Raw genomic sequence first — 27928 nt, 5'->3', positions numbered from 1 at the left:
ACCAGCCACCTTGAAGGCAAGATGTCATCAGTAACCCCTTTGGTTCTTTAAGATGTGTCGTTCTCTTGCTACATGTGGCATTCAAAATCAACAGATGTGGCCACTTTGGAATACGTACAAGAGGAGCTGGCGGAGTACTAAAACTACAGGTTCAATCTCTAAGAACAACATCAGTAGTTTACAGCCACTAGATCTGCCCCTGAGGAAGAGATAGAAGTTTTATTTTTCCTTTTCGAGTACAGAGACTCTTATATTTTCATATTTTTATTTCTAGCAGTCCACAACTCCGTGGAGGTCACTTCTTGTGGGGCAGCAAGAAAATACCTTACACTGGGGATTACTCAAAAAGCTAGGTGCTAGTTTGCAGGGCAACAGACATTTTTAATGCTGAATAGAGAGCAGGTGTTTTTAGAGGAGAAACATAAGTCCCAGGAATACTATTGTTTTAAAAGGACTAAAAGAAATTAGAATATTTCCTGAGAAATCTATTGGTCAAGAAGGACCTGTTGGTCAAGCATCCACCTTACTTTCCAAGATTTAGCTTAATTAAAGTGGACATACAGCAATTAAACCTTTTCCAGCTGTGTTTTAGTTTTAGATCAGTATATTCTAGATATGTGAGTCATAAGCAGAATTTCTTGAACCCAATTACCAATTAATTGGCAATAAAAGTAGCTACAGGGAGAAGAAGAATTTCTGAGGGGACAGGAGGCTTTTCTGAAAAAATAAGCACCTAGTGAGAAACACCTGAAGAATGTGGTATCTCATTACTGCTACTGCATTTAATATTGATGTTTTAATTGGTTGTATTAATAGCTAAAATTTATGGCACTTATTCCAGGGTCTAATTTTACTTGCAGTTACAATGAATAAGAGAGTCCTTGAAAGTGTTTTTTAGCTGAAGGTTTCAAAGTAGACACCTTTATGCCATGTAGGTTGATCAACAGGACAATCACTCACTGAACAGAGTTTAGCATTAAGTCCAGTCTCTCCAGATACATGAAATGAATTATTATACCGTAGTGTTTGGCTGCTCTCTCTAAATGGAAATAGGTTTTTCAGTATTTGCATGGTTTAAGCAAAATGATGAAAATAAATTGTGCGCAGAGCTCATGCCTTTTCAGAGGTAAAATAAAAACTGAAGAAAACAAAAGAAAAACAGAAGTGGAGAGAAAAAGCAAAACCTCAGGGAAATAATAATTCACTAGCAGATAACCTGCCTAAAATTTTCACAAAAGTTTTCAAGGTAAAATGCATTTCCCATTAACAAGGTAATTATTTTTTCTTATTGTATTGTGTAGATACGATAGGCCACAATCCATTAGCATTAATAGTTGTGTGCTTTGTTTTTTGGTTGAAGTTTGTAATGACTGTCTTACAATGATTTGTGAATATATGACTGTACAGGTCTTGTCTAGTAAATGAATTTAAGATTATCTGAGTTGGTTGGGGCATGGTGCTAATAACACCAAGGTGGTGAGTTTGATCCCTGTACAGGCCATTCACTTAAGAGTTGGACTCAATGATCCTTGCGGTGAGCCCCTTCCAGCTCAGAAGAGCCTGTGAAAATTGTTTTGGCGTCATTATTCTCTATCTGTTTTATCTTTCAGGATAGTGTTTGCATAATTGCAAAAAAAATTTATTGATTGTTGCATTTTTGCTTTATTTTCTGCAAAATGTCCTGCCCATCCAGATGCATGTGGATGTATGCATATTGTGTGTATGCAAAAATACTATTTTGTATGGTAAATATAATATCCATTGTTAGACCTTCAGAATTTCAGGCTTTTATATTTGAGCAGCCCCCTTTTCATAAAGTGTATGGTTTTCTGAAATAAGGTACACTTTGTTCAAAACAGCACTAGTTCTAAATCTGGTTTAGGAAAAAGCTTTAGGATCTGTGAAGCCATGGCATTGGTTCAGATGACTTAAAGGCTCCTTCTTTCTACTCTGACATGATACTGACTTTTCTTGTAATTTGCTGGCTTAAAGAAAACTTTATCTTGTCCTTTAAAATTACCATGATGATGCAGGTACAGAATTTCTAGAAGTATGTCATGATGGTTGCAATTTAACATCTTTAGCTTGATTCACCGTAACTTTTGTAGTCCTACCTAAAAAGGTGATATTAGTACTTGGCGGCATTTTATTCTGATTTTGAAACATTTAAGGAAATGGAAATGAAAGGTCATTTTAATACACAGCTCTTGAATTGTAGACACTGCAGTCATCAGAGACAAAGCTGAATATTCTCTGTGTAATGTAGCTAGGAAGAGATAATAGTGAGAAGACATTTCTTCACAAAACCATACTGGGTGCTCGCACTGTCTGTGAATCTTAATATTTCAAGATAATGTTTCTTTAAAAAAAAAAGAAATTGGATTTTTAATTGAAGTATTGAATGAATTGTTAGCCTACTGCTTATATTATTATGTGCCAAATGCTCTCAATGTTTATATGCCCAATGCTCTCGGTGTTTGATCTTTCTGCATGATTGTGGTAAAACTGAGATATTATTGTGGAGAAGTAGAAAAACCCCTCATTTTTAAAACAGAAGTTTTTTAATTAAAAAAATTTAAAAAGAAGAAACTTCTGACATAACAGAGAAATTTAAAGTCAGTGCACCAGTATGGTTTTAAATTAACAGTGTAAAACTCGGAAATTGGAGCCTGAAATGCAGAAATTGTTTGCCCTCTGTTCCTCCGCAAGCATTTGTACGGATTGAATTAATGTTACTACTGAATTCACTTTTTAGTTCTTACTCCATTTATTAGTGAGAAGTGTTATGTGCAATCTGGGTAGCATACATACTTTAGTGTCTTGGTTTAAGCCATAATAGAGTAGAATCTCTTTAATCCCTACCAAGGGGGTCAGCAATATGCAAATGGACCTAAGGACATTATATTCATTTATTCATAAAACTAGGTTTTATGAATGTTGAGGCTGTGTAGAGTAGCTTCAGAAACTTGTCAGTTAGCCATTAGAAATTGCTATTAGTTGTTGAGATGATTTCTTGACTGAGAATGTAGTGAAGCATTAAGTTCATTGGATTCAAGCACCTTGACTTTGTCTTGCAGTCTCCAAGAGTCCAGGCATTCCTAGCTGTGTTAACCCTGCTTCAGTAGTGCAGAATTTATTGTTATAAGTAAGACAGCTGAAAGTCAGATTTGGTGTTACTGCTTTCAAGACAAGGTGTTTGCTCTTGTGTCTTGTCTTGAAAACTGACTATTTGTCAGGAGGAGAGGTGGTGTGGTAAGTAATGGTAGAAAGGTGAGGTGCATGACTTGATCTTCATGAAGAGAGAGTGCTAGGCTGAAGATACTGAATCTCAAAGTACAACCTACAAGCAGATCTCAGTGTAAAACCTGGAAATGCCATTTAGGGGGTTTTTCTAGTTGCTTTCAGAAAACCTGTGAAAAGATAGGATGGAGTATCATGGTTTGGTGTGAAATGGTCTTTCAGGTTTAATGTAGCTTTGTCGAAGTGCACCCAAATATATGTGCAAGGAGCAGTGGTTTCCGTACCTTTTGTAACAGGATATAGAATGCTGAAAGAATGTAGGGCAGTCAATAGTTAGCATCAAGTTGGGCAAGAATGAAGGACAAAGGTATTTTAGGATCAGAGTGTTTTAGCAGTGACTGAACAGGCACATGACCTTGACTTAGTGCAACAGAAGCTAGCCAGCTATTTCCATATTCCAGAGGCATGTTGCTCTCTTCCATACCACTCTCCCTTGGTACCAATGTAAATAAGGCTAACACATTAAAAAGTCTGATATGGCAGCTATATAATTAACAGTAGGACAAATAAATTATTTACTTTTATTACATTGTTCAGTTTATTTTAATTTGCTGTAGTGTGAAAAACAAAACATCTCAAATAAAACTGAAAGAAAGAGTGGCATTTATGTAACTGTCCTGGATTTAAATCACTTTTCAAGGAACGGGGAAAATTTAGGATTTATAACAGACAGTTATCAAAAGGGGATGTAGAGAGAGAAGTTATCAAGTCAGGCCGGAAGAAATGCTGCAGAAGGGAACTTGGTGCAGGTGAGCAGTGAAGTTGCCTATTAACAGCCTCAAAGTGGTTTTTATGAGTATCTCAGTCATTCCTTTGGTGGTAGGCAGTTCTTTCCCTGCCTTGTGAAGCCTATTGGAAGGATGAAGAGGTATGCAGCTGGCTCTTGCTCTCCTCTCTTTAGTGTGTGGAGCACTAGTTCAAGATGCAGGAGTCTAAGCTTTGGCTGTTTTTTTCCTTCTGCCCATATACAAAATGGATTGCTAGTCTGTGCTCTCTAGCTCTTTGGCTTTAGTCTGAATAAAATGCTTGAAAACAGAAATTAGTTTGGGGAAGAGTCTGTGTCTCCTGTTAAAGCTGTGCTGTTTTTCAGCCATGACTTCAAGGTTTATGGACCAGACACAACATGAGAGCGAGAACTTTACTTGTAGCCTGCTCATGAGGAGATCCAAGTGCTAGAACAAAACTAAGGGTACCAACATGGCTTCTATGGTGGGGTTTTTTTGTGGCAAATATAAGGACTTCCTGAAATATGGCACCCATTTTTACCATCTTCCTCCCTCTGTCACCCTCCTGCCCTGGACCTCAATATCATAAAACAACCCACGTTCTGCCACCTATTGGAAGGATAAAGAAAACAGTATAAAAATACCACTGTATTTTTCAATGCATTCCACCCCGTTTGCATAGTATCAGCAAGTCAAGTTATTCACATTCCTCTCCTGTAAAAGGTATAAGGAAGGTATATTGTAGCCTTAGACATGAATGTGGGAAACTGCTGAAACAGAGGATTATATCTGCCTTTTTGTTGGGGTAGTACCACACACATGCGTAACTAAGAGTTTAAACATAAAATTAAGAATGGTTTTGTGTGCTGCCCTTGTGAAGGGGATGCTTTCCTGAACAATGAGTGTTTATATTGATGACAAGTCATGTTGCTCAATATAGCTTCTTACTAATTACAAATTTAAATAGTTTTTACTTTTTAACTTCGCTATCTCCTTCTTAACTGTGTTTCTAAAACAGTTCTAACAGTTCTAAAAAATTGAAGATGCAAGTATTCAGAAAAGTAGGGAAGGCTTACATCTGTGTGGTGCTGTAGTGCATAATCTAGACTTCGAGTAAAGTACCAAGCTGAATTTCCAGTTTAAAACCAGTTCTGCTGATGAATATCAAGCATCATTTTACCCCTGCATATGGGAATGGCTCTTCTGCTGAATTCAGAGCTGTTTCTCTATTCTTGAGTTTTCAGTAACAATTTTTAAATGAACGTCTGACTACTCTATGTTTGAATTGAAAGTTTCCCAGAAACTTGGTGATGCATGGAATTACTTCATTCACATTTTCCTTTCTCTTTTCTTCCATGCTTCTTTTCTTCCACCTCTTCCTCCCTTTTCAATTCCTACTAACCTTTAAGTTGAAGACTAATCACAAAATTAAAATTTAATTTTGTGGTTAGGGCATCTATTCTTATTAGCACAGTAGAGATTAATAACTGCCTGCTTCTTCAAGAGTTCACATCTTGTACACTGTGGCAATTTGGAGGCATAGGACTTTTCCCAGCTGTAAATGTAACATCTTGCTTGTGTCTTACTGTGACTGCTACAGAAGGCTATATTCAGCATTTCCTATTGCAATATATTAAATTCTTGCCCTTTTGTTCTTTCAAAGTCTAAGATGTGTGTGGCTTTTTTCCCAAGAAATGCAGATTTGTTTGGTTTTGAATTGCAAGTATTTCTACTGGGGATATTGGATTTATCTCTGCCTGTGTAACTTTTTCTTTTACACATATTGCACGTTTCCTCTGTGCATTGCCCATACCTAACACTAATCAACTGATTTTTAGAGTCGTGTAAGAGTGAAACAAAAAGTATGCGCAATAAATCTTTAAAGGTTAATACTGATTGGAGAAAACTATTTTAAAAGAGCTGAATCACAACAATTAATTAATTAATTTGAAACAATGAGCTTTCCTGAAGACATGTTCTAAAAGCAAAGCAGTAGATCAATAGGGATCTTAAAATTCAAGTAACACACTGGAACATCTAAATCACAATTATTTCTACAGTGTGTGCTGAACAGATTGGCACTGGTTGCTGTTGAGGAGTAAAAGCCTGCCTCCAAAATGAGCATTTTGCCTCTGACATCAAAACTGGTTGGGATTTTGCTGTTTTGTGGGTGTAGGAAGTAAACACCAAGAAGTTAATGACTTGTCTGTCCAGGGAATAGAGTATAAGACTTGGGACTATTCTCCATCCTGGTGTCTGTCATAAAAATACTCTTCCTTAATGTCTGAAAATTGCTGCCCTTTTCCTGTTGCATCTTATAAAAAAGAGATATTGCAGTCTGAGAGCACTGCATAAAAGTCTATTTTGTAGTCTCCTCTAAGACCACTGTGAAGAGACGTGTTGCATGAGGAGGAAAGAAGGACTATTTCAGGGCAGTTTTGCCAGGATGCAAGGGAGTCTAGAGAAATTCATAAATAACCATTATACCAGCTTTCTTTGGCTGTTCTGCACAGATGTTGCAGGAGTTGTTTCCCAGAAACCTCTCTGGACAATTTTTTCCAGAGACATGAGGCAGCTGTAGGTGGCCCTATTTACTGACACTGAAATCTGCAAATGGAAACAAGTTGTTTATGCTTTTTGTTTCTTTAAAAAAAGGTGGAAAAAAGAAGCAGGGGTAGACAGCAGAAAATGGATAAAAGCCACTGTGCATTGCTTGCTGTTCTTTAGACTGTTGTATGATGCTGAGCAATATCCCCTGATAGAACTTGAACAGGGGCTGAGATTGTTATTAACGATCAGTACAGGATATTTGAATGTTTAGCAGTCGATGCTGAATATCAATTTTGTTCAAATTACACCAAGAATGTTTTTCTTCTTTTCATTCCCAAGATAAGTTGTACATCTTTTGTTATCCTGGAAATAAATAATTTTGCTGCACATTGGGTTGTAATTTTACAGTTGCTCTGATGTAATTGATTTACTTTTTAAGATGGCACCTTTCCTGGGGATGTAATTGAGTCATTTGTTTTGAATAAGTGAGATTTATTTTCAGCCATGTCTCAGTAGAATATATGTATTCAGGGAGATAAAGACCTCTAGTGTAAAGTTTTCCATGTGAAAAAAATAATATTCAGTCTCTATGCTCCTTTAGAATTCTTCTACCATGGTGCTGCAGTACAGTGTAAGCTGTAAGACATTATCTAGTTCTCTGTAAGGTATAGGTAAATGACATTAAATGAGCTCCATTTACCAAAGGGAAGTACCACCATGATAATCCTCCCTAATATGTAGAAATTCAGACTTAACTCCCAGTCAAATAAATTCACAGCAATATAATATTAGAGAGAATGATTTTTTAGAACTAGGTTGCAGACTGGTCTGTTAAAAGAATATATTATACTAAAACAGTAAATGCCAAATGTCCATTAAGGTAGTTGAATATACATGTGTCTCAGTACTGCCAAAGGTGAAGGAAAGAAAATGAATATAGAAGGACATCAAGAATCAGATAAAAAGTTGAGCTAGGAATGCCATAGTGTGTGTTGCTTTAGTTATTGCAAACATTGGCCAACAAAGAAATAGAGAAAACTTCACAGAGAGTTATCTATGAGATCTTTTAAACTGTCGTGGAACTGCTTTAACAAATGCCTGTTCAATATTTGGCAAATGAAACATTTTTGTCAGGTATGAGCAGAAGTGATTCTGTTGAGATTATCACTGTAAAATAAATACATTTTATTCCTCCCTCAACTGCTTTCATTTGCAGCATCTATTTACAGAAAAGAAACTACAGATGGAGAACTTCATCATTTAGGCCAGTCAGGTGCTATTTAGGGCTAGTTGTTTACACAGCCAGGAAATATAAACTCATTGGTGTTCTAGATCTCCTAGTACTGGGCTGCTTCATGATGGATACCTAACCTGAAAATGTCCTTCTTAATAATGCCTATTTATGAAGAGTTAGCATCTGGGTATATTCCTGTCTTCCCAACAGTCTTGAGCATTGAATCTGTCACTACATAACTTCTGGGGTTTTTTTTTTTTGTTGTTTACTTGAATCAGTATAGTCGGGAATTACAGAGGAGCTAAAACCAATTCTTTTCAGATATCCTAATTTTCTAGTCTCACATTTCAGATGTGGTTGATTAATGCCTGTAGCTGTGTAGCTGTAACTTTACTCTTTCACCTGAAACTAAGTCACAGCTACACGCTTTCAGCTGTTGTAAACTAAGTTAAGTACAGTCACGGTTTTGTAGTGAATTAGGATGTGCTGAGTAATACATCATTGGTGATTAAACTGTGCTGGAAGCAAATTATCATCTCTCTGAAAGTCTGCTGTGGCAACAAGGGTGTCATGCTGACAATATAAACAGAGACCCTCACATCCCCCATGAGCGTGATTTGGCTTAGTAGTGGGATATTTCAGTGATTGGAGTGGACTGAATTTTCCTACCTTTCTTATTTGTAGGCAGGTGGGGAGGTACCTCCCTACAATGGAGTCACTGCAAAACTACATCAGCAGTTAGATCTGGCTTAAAAAAACAAACTATCCATTCTGAGGTAAGGATGATGTTTGGTCCCATTTAAGATTGTTTAAAGCTTGTATTTCCCTTTGGGGAAAATGGGAAAATCCTCTCATTATATTTTCACTTGAAAGATAGTGCTTCCTTGTTGTGTATATGTTTATACATGTGTTTTAATAGAAGTGCTTTAATAGAAGTACAGGGAAATTGAAACTTCTGGTTTAGAAGGAACTGTATCTTGCTGTACTGGCTCTAGGTAGTAAGGTTTTGGTAGTGGGGAGGTGGGAGCTTCAGGAGGGGGCCTCTGAAGGAAGATATCAAGGTCTGCTCTGTGCTGGGTACAGCTAGTTCCAGCCCTTTCTGTAATGGACTCACTGGAGAACACAGTAAGCCCATCAGCCACAGTGGGCATTTCTGGGAAAACTTATGTAAGACAGGTCAAGAGCAAATAGAAGATCTGGGGGTGGAGCTGAGATACAATTTGTGTGCTGAGAATTATCTTAGCATGGATGTACTGGCAGTTTGGGAGGGTAGAGGACTGTGAATGCTTGTTTGCCAAAAGATTTTTAATTAAATCTATTTATCAATTATCAATAATATATCAGCTCTGCTCCTCTTAGATGTTGCTGTAGTTCTTTGGTGAGGACTTAACCTTGTACAGATTGTAAATAAAGCTAATTAGAGTGGTGGTTTGTTTGTTTGTTTTTTAATGCTTACCTTTCTACCAAAGAGAATTAACTCATTTACTACAGTACAGGAAGGCATATGGATGGTTCACGCTTTTTTTTCCTCCTTCCACATTATATTATCTTGCCTTCATCAGTATTTTGAGTAACATTTCTGTGACACCTCTGCTTCAACACCTTCAACATACACATAATAAACCAGTAAACAAAGTCACTATGAGACCACAGGGCAAGAAAACACCTCGGTAAGTACATATTTACTTTATAATTATGAGCTAACTATATGGAGATACTGAAGAATTTCATACTAATTTTACTAAATTATCATATGATTACGCAGGTAAATTGACATCTGCAAAGTTGTCTGAATACCAGGCAATCCCAGCAGCAACATATTGTTTAAATTCACATTTTAACAGCATGAAGCTCAGTCCCACAGGTCTGCTATTCAGTTATTGTTCCCAATCAAGCTGTCAGTATTATTTGGTATGATTCAGGTGCTTATATGTACTAACATTGCTATATTGTCTCATTCTGAAAGCAAAAAAAAATTAGTATGCACCTAAATATGTAAAATAGGATTACCAATTCAAGTAATTATATGCTAGTATACATCACCAATAAAACATTTAACTCCAGTTCCCATCCTCATTTTTACCTCCGTCTTGACTTTTATTTGTCCCTCCTAGGTCCCATTACTTATCACTTTCCCTTTGTGAATTAAAGCTAGATCATTTTACATGCAATATCTTACTGTTGTGAAAATTATGCATAACAGCTTTTATCTGTGAGATATTTAATCACAATATTTTGTACACAGCGTAAGAACATTTGTGCTGAAGTCTCAGAGAACTTTAGAGACATCAACAGTGATTTCTAGCCTTTTTTCCCTCACCAAACCAGGGGAATGGAAGGCAAAACTTAAAAATTATACTGTCAGGCAGCGGTCCTGCCTGAGGGTCCATAGCTGTGATTGTTCAGATGCACATGGAACTCAAAGGGGCCTTCTGTGAGAGCAAGATGTAATACCATAAGATGAAGTAAACAAGCTTCCAAAAGGGGTAAGGAAGACAGTCATATTCATTATTCAAGCATTGTCCCAAAAGGCCACAAACTCCTCGTGCTTAGTCCTTATTCCTTTCAGCGAAGACCCTCCTAAGCTAAAGGCCATTGGGCTCAGTTCTTCAGTTTACTACTAAGGGGAGGTAACCCACGTATGTGAAGAGGGCCAGCCATATGTCTAGTGGTAAGAACTCAGTTTCAATAAACCATGGGCCTGCCCCATGAGTGGGCCCTTTTCCATGCGGGGGTGTTGATCTGCTGGAAGAGTAGGAAGGCTCTGCAGAGGGATCTGGACAGGCTGGAACAATGGGCAGAGGCTAACTGTATGAGGTTCATACAAGTTGTATAAGGCAAAGTGTTGGCTCCTGCACTTGGGTCAGAAGAGCCCCTTGCAGTGCTCCAGACTTGGGTCAGAGTGGCTGGAGAGCAGACCAGCAGAAAAGGACCCCAGTGGTGGTGCTGACTGACAGCAGGTAGAACATGACCCAGCGGTGTGTCCAGGTGACCACAAAGGCCAATGGCATCCTGGTTTGTATCAAAAATAGTGTGGCCAGCAGGATCAGGGAAGTGATCGTCCCCCTCTACAAGGCACTGCTGAGGCAGCACTTCAAGTCTTTTGTTTCGTTTTGGGCCCCTCACTACATGAAAAACATTGAGGTGCTGGAACGTGTCCAGAGAAGGGCAATGGAGCTGGTGAAGAGCATAAGTCTGATGAGAAGTGGCTGAGGGAGCTGGGGGTGTTTAGGTTGGAGGAAAGGGAAACCTTATTGCCTCTAAAATTACCTGACAGGAAGTTGTAATGAGGTGGGTTGCAGCCTCTTCTCCCAGGTAGTAAGGGATAGGTTGAGAGGAAGTGCCCTCAAGTTATGTCAGGGAAGTTTTAGTTAGACGTTAGGAAAAGTTTCTTCATGGAAACAGTGACCAAGCATTAGAACAGGCTACCCAGGGAAGTGGTGGCATTGCCATCCTGGAAGTGTTCAGAAACTATGTGGGTATGGCACCTGAGGACATGGTTTAGAGGTGAACATGGTGGTGGTACTAGCTGATGCTTGGTCTTGATTTTAGAGATCTTTTCCAACCATAATGACCCTGTGATTCTATTGAAATACAAATGAGTGAATACTGCAAACCCTTTTCCTTCCCATGCTCATTTTCACTGTGCATGTAGGTTGTTTCATGTGACATCTAAATAAATCCTCTTTCATTATTGCACTGGGCAAACTGGGAATCAGTTCAACCAGCAGCTCTCAGACAGGACTGGCAGGGAGACAGTTTTGTCTTTCTTAGGGAAAATGGCTGTGTTGGTGTTTTAGTGTAAAGCATTCAGTAACTGTATGTGCAGAAGCAGGGTGAGGAATAAAGCTGTTGGGATGAGTGATGTCTGAAATCATTGACAAGTCTGTGAACAAAGGGCCCACCAAATGGCGTTCCGGCATCAAGTCTGATACCCACTACTCTTTGTTGTTCCTTGTTTATGGTTCTTCTCTGTATGATTTAGTAACTTTGTGATTGCCAATTTGATGCATCTGGTGTTCACCCAGGATAAAATTGTTTTTCCCAGACCTGTTAGTCTGGAGAACTTTTTACCTGTACAGAACATCTCCTTTGCATGGCAATGCCTCAGATGATTTCAGTGGTTATATCAGAAATCAAGAAGGCTAAGGTAAGAAGGAGGGTTTGACCAGTGGAAGAATAGTGGTACTGTTTCCAGTGAATCCAGCCGAGAGCATCTGGTGGACCCAGCTGGACTACTATGCTGGGCTCAGATGAATTAGTTTAAACTTTGGCACAATCATCTGCAGTGTGTATTCAGTATGGTGTGTCATCATAAAACCATAGTATGGTTTGGTTTGGAAGGGACCTTAAAGATCATCCAGTTCCAACCTCCCTGCTGTGGACAAGGACACATTCCACTAGACCAGGTTGCAGGAGACATCCACAAATCCTCTGGGAAATCGACATTCCACTACTGACATCAGTAAGCTGCAGAGTTTTCATACTGTACAGACATGACACATGCCTTTAGAGTCACATCAGTCTTCAGGATCAATATGTAAACTGATCAGATATTTGCAAAAGGGGGAACAAAGGGGAGTGAGCCATATTCCTGAAAAGAAAGTGCAATTTTTGCTGAAAGCTTCTCCACAGTTGAAAAGGCAACCAGGTTTTTGTTTATTTTCATGATGACTTTGGATTCTGTAATAAAGCACAGCCGGTAGGTTGGTTCTGCACAGATTTCAAAAGAAAATGTTCATCTGCACAACAGAACATATTTTTAAGCAATGGTGCTATGTATAATGTGATTACTTTCATAAATAAAACTGCTAAATGTCTATTTTAGAAGTCATTCAACTTTGAAAGAGGTTGAACAAGATACACTTGTCAATAAATAGTACATTTGCAGAAGAGGATAAATAGCAAGAGGGCACATGTGAAAATTCCCACAAGGTCTAAATAGTCATATTTAAAGGAACTTGCAAGATGAAATGAAACAATAGAGAATCTCTGCACCAGTATCCTGATTTGTCTCTTGAATTATTATGGCCTATTTGCTGACTCTTCAGGATATTTGAATGATGTTTCATAGTTGCAGTAGGCAATTTGTTTGATGATGATTTCAGACATGGGGGCTGGATGTCATCTACAGTTCTAGTTCATCTGGACATTGTCCTGCAACTTATCTTCAGAACACTGAATCTCTTGCTGTGCTAAATTGGAAAGAGTTGGTATTTTAGTTCAAGAGAAGGAACTGTTATTCCAGGATATGCAAATTGCTGGGGTTTTTTACTGCATATCAGTTAAATATCTTAGTACTATACTCTTATCTTCAGCAAAGTATGCATGCAGTAATTTAGGAAGCAGTTTTTAATAAATTTTAATTAGGAGGATCTGTAATGTATACTAAATGTGAAAAAAGGGGAAAGATTGGAAAGGAGAAATTACCTCAATATGCAACATTCTGCTTCTAGTTCTGCAGTTCACATCCATCACTTGAAAAAACAAAGACCACCTTCTGTACAGAATTTTTGTCTCAAATGGTATCTATTTAATAAAATATATTTATCAAATTTAATGTATTTAATCTACAATGTAGAAATTAAAGATAACTATGGCTCTAAGGCCTACTTACATAGGCTATCTATTTCCACTGCTGCCTTGTTCTCGTTGCAACTTGGCTCTATCCCAGCTCTCTGCTTTTCTTGCTCCCATATTGAATGCCTACTCTGCTCCCAGTGGGCTGTTGATTGCCTAGCCTTCCATTTCCTTTGTCCTTACAGTCATACCATGACTAACTTTATAATTTTTGGGTGCAATTTTCTTCAATAGCCACTGAGTTGTGTCAGTATAAGAATTTTCACTGATCTCCTTGCCACCGTTGTTCTTTGCTAGTCCCCTAATTTACAGCTGTGCACTTTTGCCTTATTTTGTCCCAAGTGCTGTGGTCTTTCTGCAGTGACTAATTTTCTGACTTGATATTTGGAACACTCTTCTGACTCTAATTTTAATCATCCTGCACAGATTTCATCAGCTTTCATCATTTCTCATGCTTCTTGTCTTCCATCTCCTTGTTCATTCCTTTTGTGATATTTAGTCACTAACAATGCTCAGGTGTCAAAGTTGTTTGACACTGAAGTGCAGAGGTGTGTCCCTAGGATGCTGCAGCTCTGTGACATATCTTTGAATGCCTCATTGATTAATTGGCTTAAGTAAATTAAAGCAGCCCTGGAGAGGTGAGATGAGTTGTCTGAAAAGTCACTCCCTATTTCCCATTTTTAACTCAAAAGTGTTTCCTTTGGGAAAGATGTGGAATGCCTAACTTTGTTTCTTCCTTTGCTGGTTGAGCAGCAGTGTATAGAATTGAAAAAGTCAGTGTTGATTCTGGTGTCATTGTTTACAGCACAGTGAACAGAAGTCATTGCTCTCATCACCTGCCACTGCAATGTGGAATTACACTTTTTAAAAATTCATCCATCCAGCCAGAGTAGTCAATCTGTGGCTACTTGAAACCCCCTTCTATTAGTTTGTGATTGTCCTGGGTGTTTGACCACAGATTTTGGTGTTTGGCCAAAGATCTCCTTTTCTCTTTTCTCCATCTTTTCACTGTTCTCTCCCTTTTCAAGTCTAAGTTTAGAAACTTCCTACTATAAATCATAAAATGTTAACAGAAGACTGAGCATAGCATTAAGATCTAGATGACCCATTTGAATTTAGTATCTGTGAATTGTACATTAAATGTGTTCAGTGAGAGACAAACTGGCGAGATGTCTTGCTTTTCACCTGGGTGTTTTTCATGTGCATGTGAACCTACTTTTTGAACTGGTGCAGGAGAATAGAGCAAATGTTAGGAGGGTGAAGAGGTTCTGCATACAGGCACTAGCACCTTACAAATGGTGCTAGGGCTTAGCTGGTCTTGGCCAAAGCCCCAAATGTTTTTGATAATATAATACAAGTGTAAAAGAAAAAAAAGTCATGCCAGTTTTGTTAAATGCTGTAAACCAAGGCAGTATGCAGCTGCCACCTCCTTTCTCGCTAATTGTGTTTCGTTAGCGAACGTGTGAGCAAGGTTAATACCTTTGCTAATAGTGATCTCACTCACGATGCATAGTGAGTTTCAGAACTCTGAAACTGCAACAACTACTCAAGCCCACGCAGAGTGAACAGTGTCTTGCACCTGGCATATTATCCTGCCATGAGTACAACATCAGGCAGTTCAAAGAATGGATAACAGGAGATGTCAGATCTGCTTTTAGGCAGAACAACTGAGAAACATTGTGCTAGTTATGTCCAAGTGTAAAAACCCAGCTTGGTTTTATTGTTCCTTTTCAACAGAGCAAGTGCTATGTATCTAATTATTTCTTACCTCTTTGTTTAGTTGTCTTTATTAACAAAACGAGCAGGTTTTCTGCATAAATAAGAAGGATATAAATTAAACTAATACAAATAGTTTTAATTTGAGGAATTACAAAGCCAGTATTTCATCAAATGAGACAACTGTAATATTGAGGTTTGCAACATTGGAGCTGAGCACACAGATTAACATGTTCCACTCTTGACTGAAAAGATCTAGGCTCAATGTCTAGGGTAAAATTGTGCCATTGAATGTGACTCTTTGGACTTTATGGGTTCTAGAAGCTCAAAAGACAGCTGCAGTACAGAGTTAAAAATAAGTCTCATTTGTGCTCCTGCTTTTTGGAAACATCTGAGGCTGATGCTGGGCTGCAGTGGGATTTTACAGTGAGATACCCAAGGAATGTCCATCCCATCAAGTGTTCTAGTGCACAAAGCCATATCACCCGGCTACAGCTCTGTAGCCATGTCAGTCTAGCACTGAAGCCAAGATGATCACTCTGAGGATATAATTAGCTGAAGTGCAGTGTGGTAGAGGTAGAGCTATACTAGTCCTGGCTCTGCAGTTACTGCGATTTTTCCCTCCTTTTGCTCTGTCCTCACTGCAATCAATAAACTTCCCTCTCCCCCTTTCCCCCCCTAAACAATAAACTCCCCCCCCCCCCCCCCTTTTTTTTTTTCCTCCCTTTTTTTTTTTTTTTTTTTTTTTTTTAAACTGAAGTTTTGGTGAGTTGTGTGGTCACATTTCTCAAGTAGAGCTTTAGATTTGTGCCTTTAGGTGGAGCTCCATACTCGTGCTGAGGCAGACTCAGTGGTGTGAAAGAACAAGCAAACCAAAAAGGCAAACCTGAAAAGACCATTTCTAAGTACAGTATCCAATTCGTAAAATTTTACAGAAGAACATGCTTAAAATTTTATAACACAATGTTTCCAGTTTTCAAAATAATGAGAACTGATAAGAGTTTTATTGTTAAAAAACCTACGTTGTTTATTTCCTTTACTTGCTCAATCATCACTATGGAAGCAATTTCTTCCTGTTTAGGCACCTTATTTAGCCTTATAAAATTTTAAATCTTAGGAAAAGGTAGTAAAAGCCCTCTTATTTTTCCTTCTTTTTAATGGCTGCTCTAATATGAATGTTTAAATGTGAGGCTATGACCTGCTTCCTGATAAAAGGATGCATCAGAGGTCTGGTTTTGTCTGTGGTTTTCTTCTGTGAAGCATATAGATGTAGCTGATGTCACAGCCTGGATCGGTCCCTTGCGTTATAATCCGCTACTTAGCAGAAGGTAATTTCAGAGTCACCTCTGTCCCAGCGAGCACTGTGTGAACTTCCTCAGGTTTAATGGAGGGATTTGAATTCTGTCATGAGAAGAACAGTGCAACCATGCTATAGAATGGCTACTCCTTCCATATTTCTTTCTGAGGGGACTAGGAGGGTTGGAATGCTGCTGTGCTGAGACAACTGAATTTGGGTCATGATGTGGGAGTTTTCAGGTGATTTTTCACCTATGTGTGTTTCAGAACTTCACTGAATGACCTTTTTTGTTTGTTTGTTTGTTTTCTTACTGTTTAATCAGAGGAAATAAAAAGAAATCTCTGTTCCTAATGATTGCTACTGGAAGAACTGTGGTTTTGCTTTGTTGGCTTTTCAGTAACATAATTTTTTCCATTCAAATATCAAGATACAAATGCTGCAGTTAAAAGAAATCTCCTCTCCACGGTGACTTTATCCATTCTTCTCCAGAAGAGTAATGGTAATTAGCTGTTAGTGTGCTTGGAAGAATGGATGTGAGTAAATCACTGGTATTTGGAAGACAAACTAAGAGAACCCCCCAGGTACAGACTCAGCAGCGTATGCTGAGTGCTCCTACTGTGCAGGGAGATGCATATGTACTGTTAGTCTGCTTACATGTTATACTATAAACCAAAACTATTTATTCTGGGACAAAAGATTTTTAAGAACAGGCAGTGGATGTGTTTTGAAGCACTCAGTTTTCATTTTGCAGTGTCTTTTATATAGTATGTTGATATTGTCCATTCACTGCATTATGCTGTCAAAAATGTGTATTCTTCTCAGAATCTGTCTTGTTTAATTCCTTACCAAAATACCCTTGCAATATATGGGACTACATTTATGCAGATTGAGGAATTACTTGTGTGCCTGGAATAAAGATTTGTTGGAAAAAAAGGAAAGATGGGTAAGATGTCAGATGATACACAAATATCCCACTACCCTCTCTAGCATTACAATTTTACTGACAGTGCTTATTCCAGTTTTTGAACACTCGAAATAGAGCCTACAACCTTGTTTACAAATAGCTCTTGCTGCTTAAATATTTAAGAGCACTTAGATAAGATTTCCTGAATTTCAGTGATATAAATGATAGCATAGTGAGGAAATATTAGATTCTTAGAATCAAGAATAAAAAAACCCCTATTCTTCTGAAAATAGTGGCTAGCTTAATTTTGAGAAAATGAAGGGAAATATGAGATAGTAAGAGTAGGTGGGAACAACTTTTGCGAACTAAAAAGTGACAGCTTGATAACATATCTGAAATGTGGTGTGATATTTGTTTTCACAGGTAAGCAGACTTGTTACTGACATGGTTTTGACATGAAAGCTTTTTTTTTTTTTTTACTTGATATATATTAAATAAACGGAGTATTTTATGTTGAATTGACAAGGCAAAATCTTTCTATGATGTTTCTCTGATCAGGACTGTAATTTTAGGGAAGGTTTTGGTCAAAACCATTCTGGTACTGCTTTACAGACTAGGAGTAAGACTTGACATCTCAGTTCTGTTTTATTTACTTTACCCTTTCTTTCTTTTCTTGTTTTTGTCTTTCCTGAGTTCTCTTTACCAAGCTTCACTCCAGAAGGAAATAAAAACAAGACTGCTTGTATTTCTACAGAGAAAATACAGTATGTTACTTTTTGCCATCTCTGGACATGGGTTAGCTGATTCTACCTTCACTTTAGTCTAAAGTTCAGACTGCAAAGGCTTGTGATGGATGTCATAACCATGCTGCCCTCTAGATAAAGATTCACCTGGTCTGTCCCCCCCACTAAATTCTTAATTTTAGCTTGTATCTTACATTAAAGATATGGATATAAGGAATTTGTGATTTGTTTTAAAATCCTAGAGGCTGATTAGGTCTGCTCTAATCTGTTCCTGTTTATTTGTAGATTTTCAAAGGGGCTGAGACAGGAAAATAGATCATGCCAGTGTGTTTCATGCTGATAGTGCTTGGAAACAAGTGAATGCTCTGGGTGCAAAGCTATGTCAAATCTGTCTTATGGGTATGATGCTCAATTACTGGAATGCCAATTTTACTCTTCCCCTGCAGAATGGATATTTCTGAGGCACCTTGGGGAACGGATGTATTGATATATGGATGACTTGTGGGAAAAGAAGAGGAGCTGTACAACTGACATAAAATCAAAAACAAAGAAAAAGGAGTGGGGAGATCCTGGAAAATGAGTATACAAATCAGATGGAGGAAAAAAGTTATGGAGATGTATTGAGAGCATATTGGACATATTCTTGCTCACAAATAAACGTTCCTTTAGTTTCAGAGTGTGTGCTATCTTAGTTATAGGCTTTTTTCATACTGAATGTTTGTCTCCAAAAGCAGTTATAGACCCAAGGTTACACAGTATAGCCAGTTTCTCTTTTTCAATTACTTTTTTTTTGACCAAATTCAATTGCTGGTGGTAGTCTGCAGACTTACTGTAAGAGCAAGCCTAAAGTGTGTGATTTTGGTGATACAGTATTGATCATGTTGTAGAAACAGAAGTTGAAGGGCTTTTCTTTCTCTGTCTCTAATTATTGAGTGTTTTATTTTGTCAGTACAGCTTCCTGAGGAGGTGGGATTCTGTTATTGACTTGGCAAGCCTTGAATTAACCCCTTAACTGTGGTTATTGTGGTTTGTGTCCATTTGCATTGTGGTGTAATTCCATGTATACATTCTTAATGTCCTTGGCCCATAGCAGTGTCATAGTGAATAAAAATCAGAATGGTAATAGCGAAAAAATTAAGGATCTATTCCAAAGTCCATAGAAGTCACTCAAAAGAGTCCCATTCAGCACAGCTGCCCCACTGCATTAGGCACCACCAAAAAAAAAAACCACCAAACCCTTGCTAAAATAATTTCCCATTTAGAAGTCCTTATTCCATGACACAATGATTTGATTACGACAAAATCCTAGAAATGGCAGTTCCTTTAAGAAATTTTATGAACTAGTCTTTAAAATTCTATATGTTACTTGCTCTACATCTCTAAAGTTTATAAAATCATTACTAGTTTCCTGTTGTGGGGTCTAAACCCTGTGAAATTCTGTGAAATATTTCCATTTGTTATGTGCTTAATACAAGATCAAGTCATTTTTGCTGGTATCTTCCTGTTAAAACTTGTAGCCGTAGATCATTGTTTTCTAATGACAAAAATAATTAGCAGTAAGACATATTAATGACTGTGTTATCAGGTAATGATGTCTTCATTAATGCATGGCTCTAATCTCTGAAATAACTTTGTCAGTAGCTGCCCGTGAAAGGAATGCTTAGACAGGAGGGAATGCTTTGATGTACCCACTGTCCAAATTCATTACTGCATAAAACTCAATCCTGTCTACTGGATGGTGGGGCTACATCTGAGGTCTTTAAAGGCCAGACTTGAATTCCCTTGAATTTACAGTGGAAACTCTCAGTGATATCTGTTTTGGTTTTGTATGTGCATGCATTTGTTGAATTCAAATGCCCTATAGCTGATCAGTGAGAGTTCATTCTAAATCTAAGGATTATGGAGACTAATGTGCTAAAAGAAATATTTGTTTGGATTTTGTACTTTGCATCAGCGCCTTTTTTTTGCTGTGGACTGAATCAGACTGTTCTATCCTGGACCCTAGAGACAAGGAGAAAGAATGAAATTTGTTTCCAATTGGCTTGGAACAGTTTCTTTTTTTCTTTTAATAAAATACATTTTTCCAGGATTATCATGGAGACTGGTATGAGAACTTGGAGGGATTCAGTGAAATGACTAATGCTGTCAATATAGCAGTAGCTTTGAGCAAGTTGATATTTTTTACAACCTTTTCAAATACATTATATGTTAATTTTGTAGTTGACAGAGGGAAACAAAACAGGGAAATCCTTCTGTAATTAATTTTTCTGTTCTTTATTTAATAATTTTTATTTAGGATGCTTACATGATTATGTTCCTTTTAATATTTAACTTCCAGCTCTTGGACATTCTCCTGCAAACTCTAATTGTGTTTTAATTATTAAAATAAGAGTGAGTTTTTGTTTGCAGTTGCCTTTATAGCAGATATTTACAAAGCTGGAGCTACATGACAGACTTTCTATAACTTTTCTCTAGCTGTAAGTTCTTAAACTGAATAGGTTTCCATTCTAAAAACCTTTTTTATTGCAATGTTCAAAACATATATTGGCTCCTAATAAGTTTATACTTTTTCAGAATTTCATTGGAGCTGTAAAATTCTAAAGAAATTATTTGATGTGAAAACAACATTTTTTTAAATTTCATGATTTTTTTTTTTTTTTTTGTGATAACCTACAGCCTCCCTGCTTTCTGTAAGAAAATGGTTAGGTATCAAACTGTTCTGTCCTTTCATCCTCTGGGCCTAAATGCTTCTCCTCCAAGCTCTGAAGAAAACCCGTCCTGAAAGCCTAGCATCCAAGGCCAAAAAGCAGAAGCAGCTTGACAGGTAACAGATGTAGGTGTGAGGATTTGTTGTGTATTTTTTTCCTAGTAGTAACATCTGTCTTGGCTAGTTTCCTCATAGTTACGTGGAAAACCAGTGATCTGTCATTGTTTTTGTTCATGGAAGTGAATACTACCACTTACTCCTGTGAATTCTAGACTGTTGTTTTTCTTTTATATTGTCAAGTGAAGTGTAAGTCACTTTAAAAACTACTCTGTTATCTTTGATGTAAATCTGTTGTTGCTTTTACAAGATTGGAGTGTTCTAAGACTATTCACCTGTGGATACCTGTAAAAATATTGATGGGTTTCCAAAAGTTATCACTAACCCTTGAAAACATACTAGTATCCTGTTCAGAAATGTTGATTTATGGGTGGTTCTGAAAATGTAAAATGGTTTTTTAGTAGAGATGATTATTGGTTTTATTATCTGGCTGTAGTAGAACACCCAGTTTTCTGAAAAGTGGGGCAAGCTCTCTTTTGCAGCACCATCATCGTTTCAGTACATCTCTAAAGACAAAGAAAAACGAGTGCTCTGATATCTCAGCAATCCTGTGTCTAATGATGATAAAGAAATGAATGTTATGTTTTCTTTCCTCTACCTTGTAGAGGTGGTATTTGCAGAGGTAGTCTTGGGGCTATTTCAGTTCTTTATACTTTGAAGTGTCACTTGTAGTTGACCAAGTAAACACAGGAAATGGATACGTTTTTGACAGCTAAAATAATTCAGTGGGAGCATAATGAAGGCTGACAGCTACAGCAGTGTTATACTGGTTTGGGAGATATTTTTTTCCCTGATTTGTTAACTTCCCTTCCTCTAAAAATGAATGATACCTAAGCCACTGTGGGCATAGTGTGACCCACTGAGACATTCCATTTTAAGACAAATATTAAATGAGTCACACTGGTGTGAGAGACTGGAAAGTGATGTCTTGAGACATTTTGGGGTGCATGTGGGTAGGGGCAGGGGCAGGTCCATCCTTGCTGTGGTGAGGCAGTGCACTGCCCTGCACACCCCCCCCCCCAGTGCCTGTATCCCAGCATGGCAATGGCTGCCAATCCCTGGCACATCAAAGGCAATGCTCCACACTCGCCTCTGGAGCCACTAACCCAGCTCCTGAGTGGCCAAATGACCAGAAATCCTAACTGTGGGAAGGGCCCAGGAAGGCCAAGGGGTATTTAAGGCCAAACACGCAGCAAGCACAAGTTTTTACCTCCTCTTGGAATTTCTATCTGAACACTGCTGGAATCTAGGAGTTGGTAGCTATAAGTGTGCTTTTCTATATATTTTCTGTCTTTCTCTCTTTCTCCTAATTCCGTCTTCTAGGAATTTTTGAGTAATTTCTATATATTTTCTGTCTTTCTCTCTTTCTCCTTCTTCTAATTCCATCTTCTAGGAATTTTTGAGTAACTTAAAATTGAATGGGCTTCGAGTTTGCTAAGTTGAATGGACCAAGTTAATGCTTTGAGAAGTGTTTTATATTGATAGAATGTTGCACTAAACCTTTTGCCAAAGTTCTTTGATTTTCCAAAGTTGCCAGTAAAGTATTTATTTGACCTCTTGAAAATGTCTTGTCAGTATTTCTACTGTGCATCTAATTCAGTATACATGAACAAGAGTAAGCCCTTTAAAAAAACCTCATTGAGGAAGTGTTTTTTGGGGGATCCTTACAACTGGAATTTAGATATTCCAGTTTTACAACTCTCTTCCTGGCCGCAAGTAGTGTGAGGATAAGAATAACTAAAAGTGTATTATGGTGAAAGTGATAAAGTCATGTTTATTCATGTGCTGTGGAGGGGGTGAGAATAGGCATAAAGATGAGAAAGAGTAAATAAGACACACAGTCTGGAAGAATAATTATACCAGGTGTGTGTTTCAGTGAAGCACCTCTTGCACTTTCTGGGTTTCCTTAAAAAATATGGTTTTATGGAGTGAAAGTAGCTTGTTTCCAGTTTGTTCACTCTCATGAAGTTTAAATAGTGTAGTTCCTTGAAATAACTGAAGTTGGCAGTTGGGGTTTGCTATCATGCAAAATTTGCTAAAGAAGATGTTTATTTGCATGTAGTCCTCTGAGAATCCTTTCACCAGTTTCATTATGTTCTAACTTATAAAAGAGATTTCTTTATGGCTTGTTGACTAATTCACAGTTGAGAAAGCTCCTTAAAATACAGTTTCCAGGATCATTAGATCATTTATGGACTGTAATTTCCTTCACTGGAATCAGTGGGAAAAATCATGCTGTTCTACACAACATTATCAATCCATTGGAACCGGCTTTTGTAACATAAAATGACTATGGTGTGAAACAACAGAGACGATCTGCATTGCATATTCAGGCACATAAATTGTTCTCCTTTTCCTGGGAACTGATAATTATTACTAAAAATAGAACAGTGAATGAGGAAAAAATATTTTTTTTAAAAAATGAGGAGAGTATCTCAGTGACTTAATAGTGTAATGACACTGAATGATTTGCCATCAATTCCTGATCTATGCATAGATTTTTTTTTTACACCTTTGTCTTGCGTGTATTGTGTTTGACTGGCAAACAAAGAGCAGTTCTGTTACTTTTGTCCTTTGAAAGCTTTTTACATTTAGAGAGAAACAAAACACTTCATAAAACACCACTGTGTTTTGTGCTATATATATTTTTTTTAAAGTTCTTCCATATGACAAAGATTGACCAAATGTTCCATGAAAGGATCTTTTTCTTTTAGAAAGCTTGTCACTTGTTATTTTATTAATGGTTCGCAGGGTTTTGGGCAACACCTTGCTGTACTGTTGCACGTGAACTTTGCAGTTCTCTGAAGACAACTGAATTTATTTTGACAAGGTATTATCTGCCAGAAGTAGGCAAATGCTCAATGATACGCCTATCATTCTCATGCTTTGTCATATTAAATTTCTTTTTTTTTAGGGCCCAGGTGGAGGCTTGTATATAATTTCCCTCATAAGCATCTTGCTGAATGATGTTGACTTCTGCAAGAGGTTTTCACTTTCTGCAGGTTTTCACTGAGTTACTCTTGCTTTTTTGTAAAAGTATAAATCCTGCAGAGTAAGAAATGAATACTACATGTTTTGTGTATACAGTGTATTGAGGAAGTACTACTCCTCATAAAAGCCTGTCAACAGACATTGTAGAAATAAAAATATTTGCACAGATGTTTTGGACAAGGAAGCAGAAAGGATAGGATAGGAGTATACAGAGCCTAAATTGCTACATGGAAAATGTGAAATTATTGTGGGAGACTAATCCATCATCGTAAGAGAGATGAGGCAGCTCTGTATTCTCAGGTCCAAGAAAAAGCAAGGCTGAGAATGTGTTGTACACACACAAAATATGTAGACACTGTGTACATGCATGTAATGCTCTTCACCTGTATTTTAGAATGTGTTATCTACCCTTAGACAGTGACCTCCTCAGACCAAAAGGTGCTCCAGAGAGCTGTCTCCTGTTAGGTCATCTTGGGTTTCACACCTGGATTATGGGGCTGATGGCTCTCCTGGGACAGCCCTGGGGCAGGCTGGACACCCTGGAGAGGATATCCATTGGATTCCTCACTGTTCTTGTTCTTCTGTGCATATCTGGACCTGTGGGGATGGACCACTGATGCGCCTGGGAGGAGCTGAAACAGGGTGTTAATTTTTCATGTTGCTGCATCTGCCATTGTCTCTCTGCATTACTCTGTCTGTGTACAGAGGAGCTTTTTGTTACATGACATAACACTAAGAAGTTCAGGAAACATTTTTTTGCCACAGGTCACCAATACTTGTCTAGAACATACTTGACATAAGACTATTGATGACAAATAAGCTATGCAGTCTACTGCCAAATTATTTTCTGCTGTAACAAGCATGCTGATATGAGCCTGTCTGTTGTTAAGCTAAAAGTTGGGCTTTGGTGTTGGCAGTTTGTTAACTAACAGGATAAAGAGAGCTGACCTTGAGCTCATCTTCTGGAAAGCCTACTTTTCCATAAGGGATATAATCCACAGGCTTTTGGTATCAGTGGAAATAATTCTATTGACCTATTGCACAATTGTTATGTGTATAAGCACCTTTGAAACTTGATTTTTCAAGCTGCCCCCTTGCTGGTGCTTGACTGATTGTTTAAATATGTGTTATAAACTGTCTTAGGGTGACCTTATGATGTGTATCCCATATCGCTGCCTATGCCCAGAAATTAATTTCTGTGCCTTTCTATACCTCTAAACTGAGCCTGAGAGGGGGAAGGAAAAACTGAGCAGCAAGACAAAACTTTTGTGGGTTTTGTGTTTTTTTTTTTTTTTTTGTTTGTTTTGTTTTTGTTTTTTGTTTTTTTTTTTGCCTGTGATAGGCTTGAGTGTGCTAACTTTTACATCTTAATTCTATAGAGAATTTGGTGGCATTCTCAATTAAGGCAGTGTAGTTGGTGGACCTGTGGGTGAGGGTGGCCTAGTTTCTTTGGTCAGCTTGCGTTTATTATCTCATGTCAAAGTACTCAATTCACCTTCGGATGCTCATGTTTCTTTTATTTTTCTTGGCCTACTTGCTTTCTTTAGCTTGAGAGATTCTTGGGAGTTTAGGCTGTTGTAAGTTTGTGTAGCAAGACAAAAAAGTTGCTGGTATCTACTGTAAAGGACTAGTTTATTCTAAACAATAAAACTAATAACTAGGTAAGTACCTTGCTACAAATGCCTTTATCTCTGAATATGGTTTATGTACACTATTATTGCATTTTTGTAGTCTTAGCATGTTTGTTGCCTGTATAGTTATATGTGCCTTTTAAAATTTATTTTTTATGCAAGGAAAGTGAGACAGGAAAGAGAGGTTCTGTAAATGCATGTCTCCCTGTTATTTGATCACCAGGGTGTACCTTTTAAACAAGCTCACAATAGTAGTATAATTTCAGTTTTCCTCCCCTTTAAGCCAGAGAGTGTGAGCAACAATTGTCCTGCTACAAATGTTAGGTGTGCTTAATGATTTAAACATGAGCCAAAACTCTCTACCTAAACATTTCTGGTTGATATAAGAAGCAAGAGAGATGCTAATGTAAGTGGTTGTACATCTTCTATGCATGCATAGCACGTAATTTTTCCATTGGTCTGTTGAGCGCAGACTCCTCTACTTCTAATTTAAGGCACACGAATGAAAAAGAAGTGTCAGAAATTTTCCTTAAAAAAGCTGTTTGGAGGCATCATGACACTACATAGATGATAGCCTTCTGCCTGAGTGCCCGACATAATTGCCACTCTGCTGCTAAAGTGGCTGTAGGTATCCCTGGAACAGGCTAAATATTACTGTTTAGTTCCTATGGCTGATCCAGTGCCTCTGCCTGGTTTATCCATTCCTGTGAGTAAGAGGGACAAACGTCTGAGTGAACCTCCAGGATAAGTTGATAATGTACAGAAAATGGAAGTTAGTACTATTAATCTGACTTAACAGTCATAAAATCAACAGTAGAAACATGAAAATGTTGAGATGAGAAAGTGTTGTAACTGCAGATAAATACTTGCAGCTAATCCTTTAATGGACAACATGACAGGAAAACTACATAAAGGCTTTGTCTGTGTACAGCCTCTGTGCTTACCAAGTTCCACATCTTATACTTTATAGCTATACCACACGTAACACTCCAGTGCTGTTGTTGATCTACAATGTAGGGAGTCACTGGAGATTTATCTTTATTTCCAGCCTGACATTTAAATGTTCTTAGGTATCTTTTCAAGCCTTTTCTGATTTCCAAATGCTCAGAACTGTTTATTTCAGTATATAGTGCAACTATATAGCTGTATTTTTTGGTTCTGCTGACATTTTAGAAAACAGTATCTACTTTTCTTGGGGGGGGTTTTGTTGTGTTTTTTTTTTCCTTACTGCTTTATACTAAACGAGATTATTAATGCTTCATTAATCAACTGTTCAAAGTGTGATTGCTCCTGAATAGCTCTCAAAAGCTGGCTTTTTACCACTTACTTTCATTAGTGCTTAATTAACAGAGGAGATGAAAACTAAAATCTTCAGCCCACTCAAGGATGAGATATTGCTTTGCAGAGGAGGGATTCAGAAAAGGCCTGTGTTTTGCAAATGTGCTGCAAAAATGCTGTAAATTTAGACCAAAATTTTCTGTACAGACTAGAAATATCCCTGCTTTATGCCAAGAGGAAAAGTGGTAATACTGGGCCATCACCTTAAACTGTAATGTATAACTTTGCTGGATGCATAAGCAACAGTAAATGCCTGAGAAAACATTAGCAGATTTGGAAGCATGGATTACCCCATTACAATATTCCCTCTGTACCCAGTCTTCTCAGCTGATACAGTAGTCATCTACTTGATGTGGCATGGTCTGCCTAATACAATGATAGAAAAGGATGAAAATGCTTGTGGTGCAAAAGAAGCTTGTGAGTGAAACAGTTTCCTGAGCGCTTTGTTGGTGCTGTTTGTTGGCAGGTAGCTCAAGAGAGCCAGGCTTTGCTTGACAAACATAGTAGCCTCAAATAACTGACCTCGTATTATGGTTCCCCTTATTGCTCTTCTCTTTAATTATGATTCAATGTTTGACACCTCACCTGATTTCCTATAACAGAATTACAGGAATTTAAGTCAAAAACAAGTACATAAGATTCATGTCCTATGAAAGAATTGGCTGGAATACACTTAATTATTTAAAAGGATTAGGATTTGTTTTCCTATTTCAGGATTATTGATTATTTTAGAGCCTGATCCAAATTTAGTCAGTACCACTGACTTGTGCTTATCCAGTTAAATGACTGGACATCTTGGATTTAGTTGCATACAAAAGAACAGATTGTCTTAATGTTCCATGGCAACAAAAAGTGTTATGCATTGAAGTGATGCTATGTAACAGTCTAATGTAATAAAATTATGAGTACTGTATTTCGAAATATGATCAGACATTAAAATATGCATGTGTGTTTAGGACTGACTTTTGTGTTCTTGTTTCAGACATTCAGGTTAAAATATTCACTCAGGTTTCAAATACTTGAATCTTTGCTTGTGAGTGCAAATTAAGGACCATTCTTAAATGTGGCTTGTTATTTTATTTTACGAGAATGTGT

This window comes from Corvus brachyrhynchos, unplaced genomic scaffold, assembly GCF_000691975.1.
Source record: "Corvus brachyrhynchos isolate BGI_N302 unplaced genomic scaffold, ASM69197v1 scaffold7, whole genome shotgun sequence".
Lineage (NCBI taxonomy): Eukaryota > Metazoa > Chordata > Aves > Passeriformes > Corvidae > Corvus > Corvus brachyrhynchos.
The sequence above is the reverse complement of the archived record's forward strand: the minus strand, read 5'-3'. Positions refer to the sequence as shown.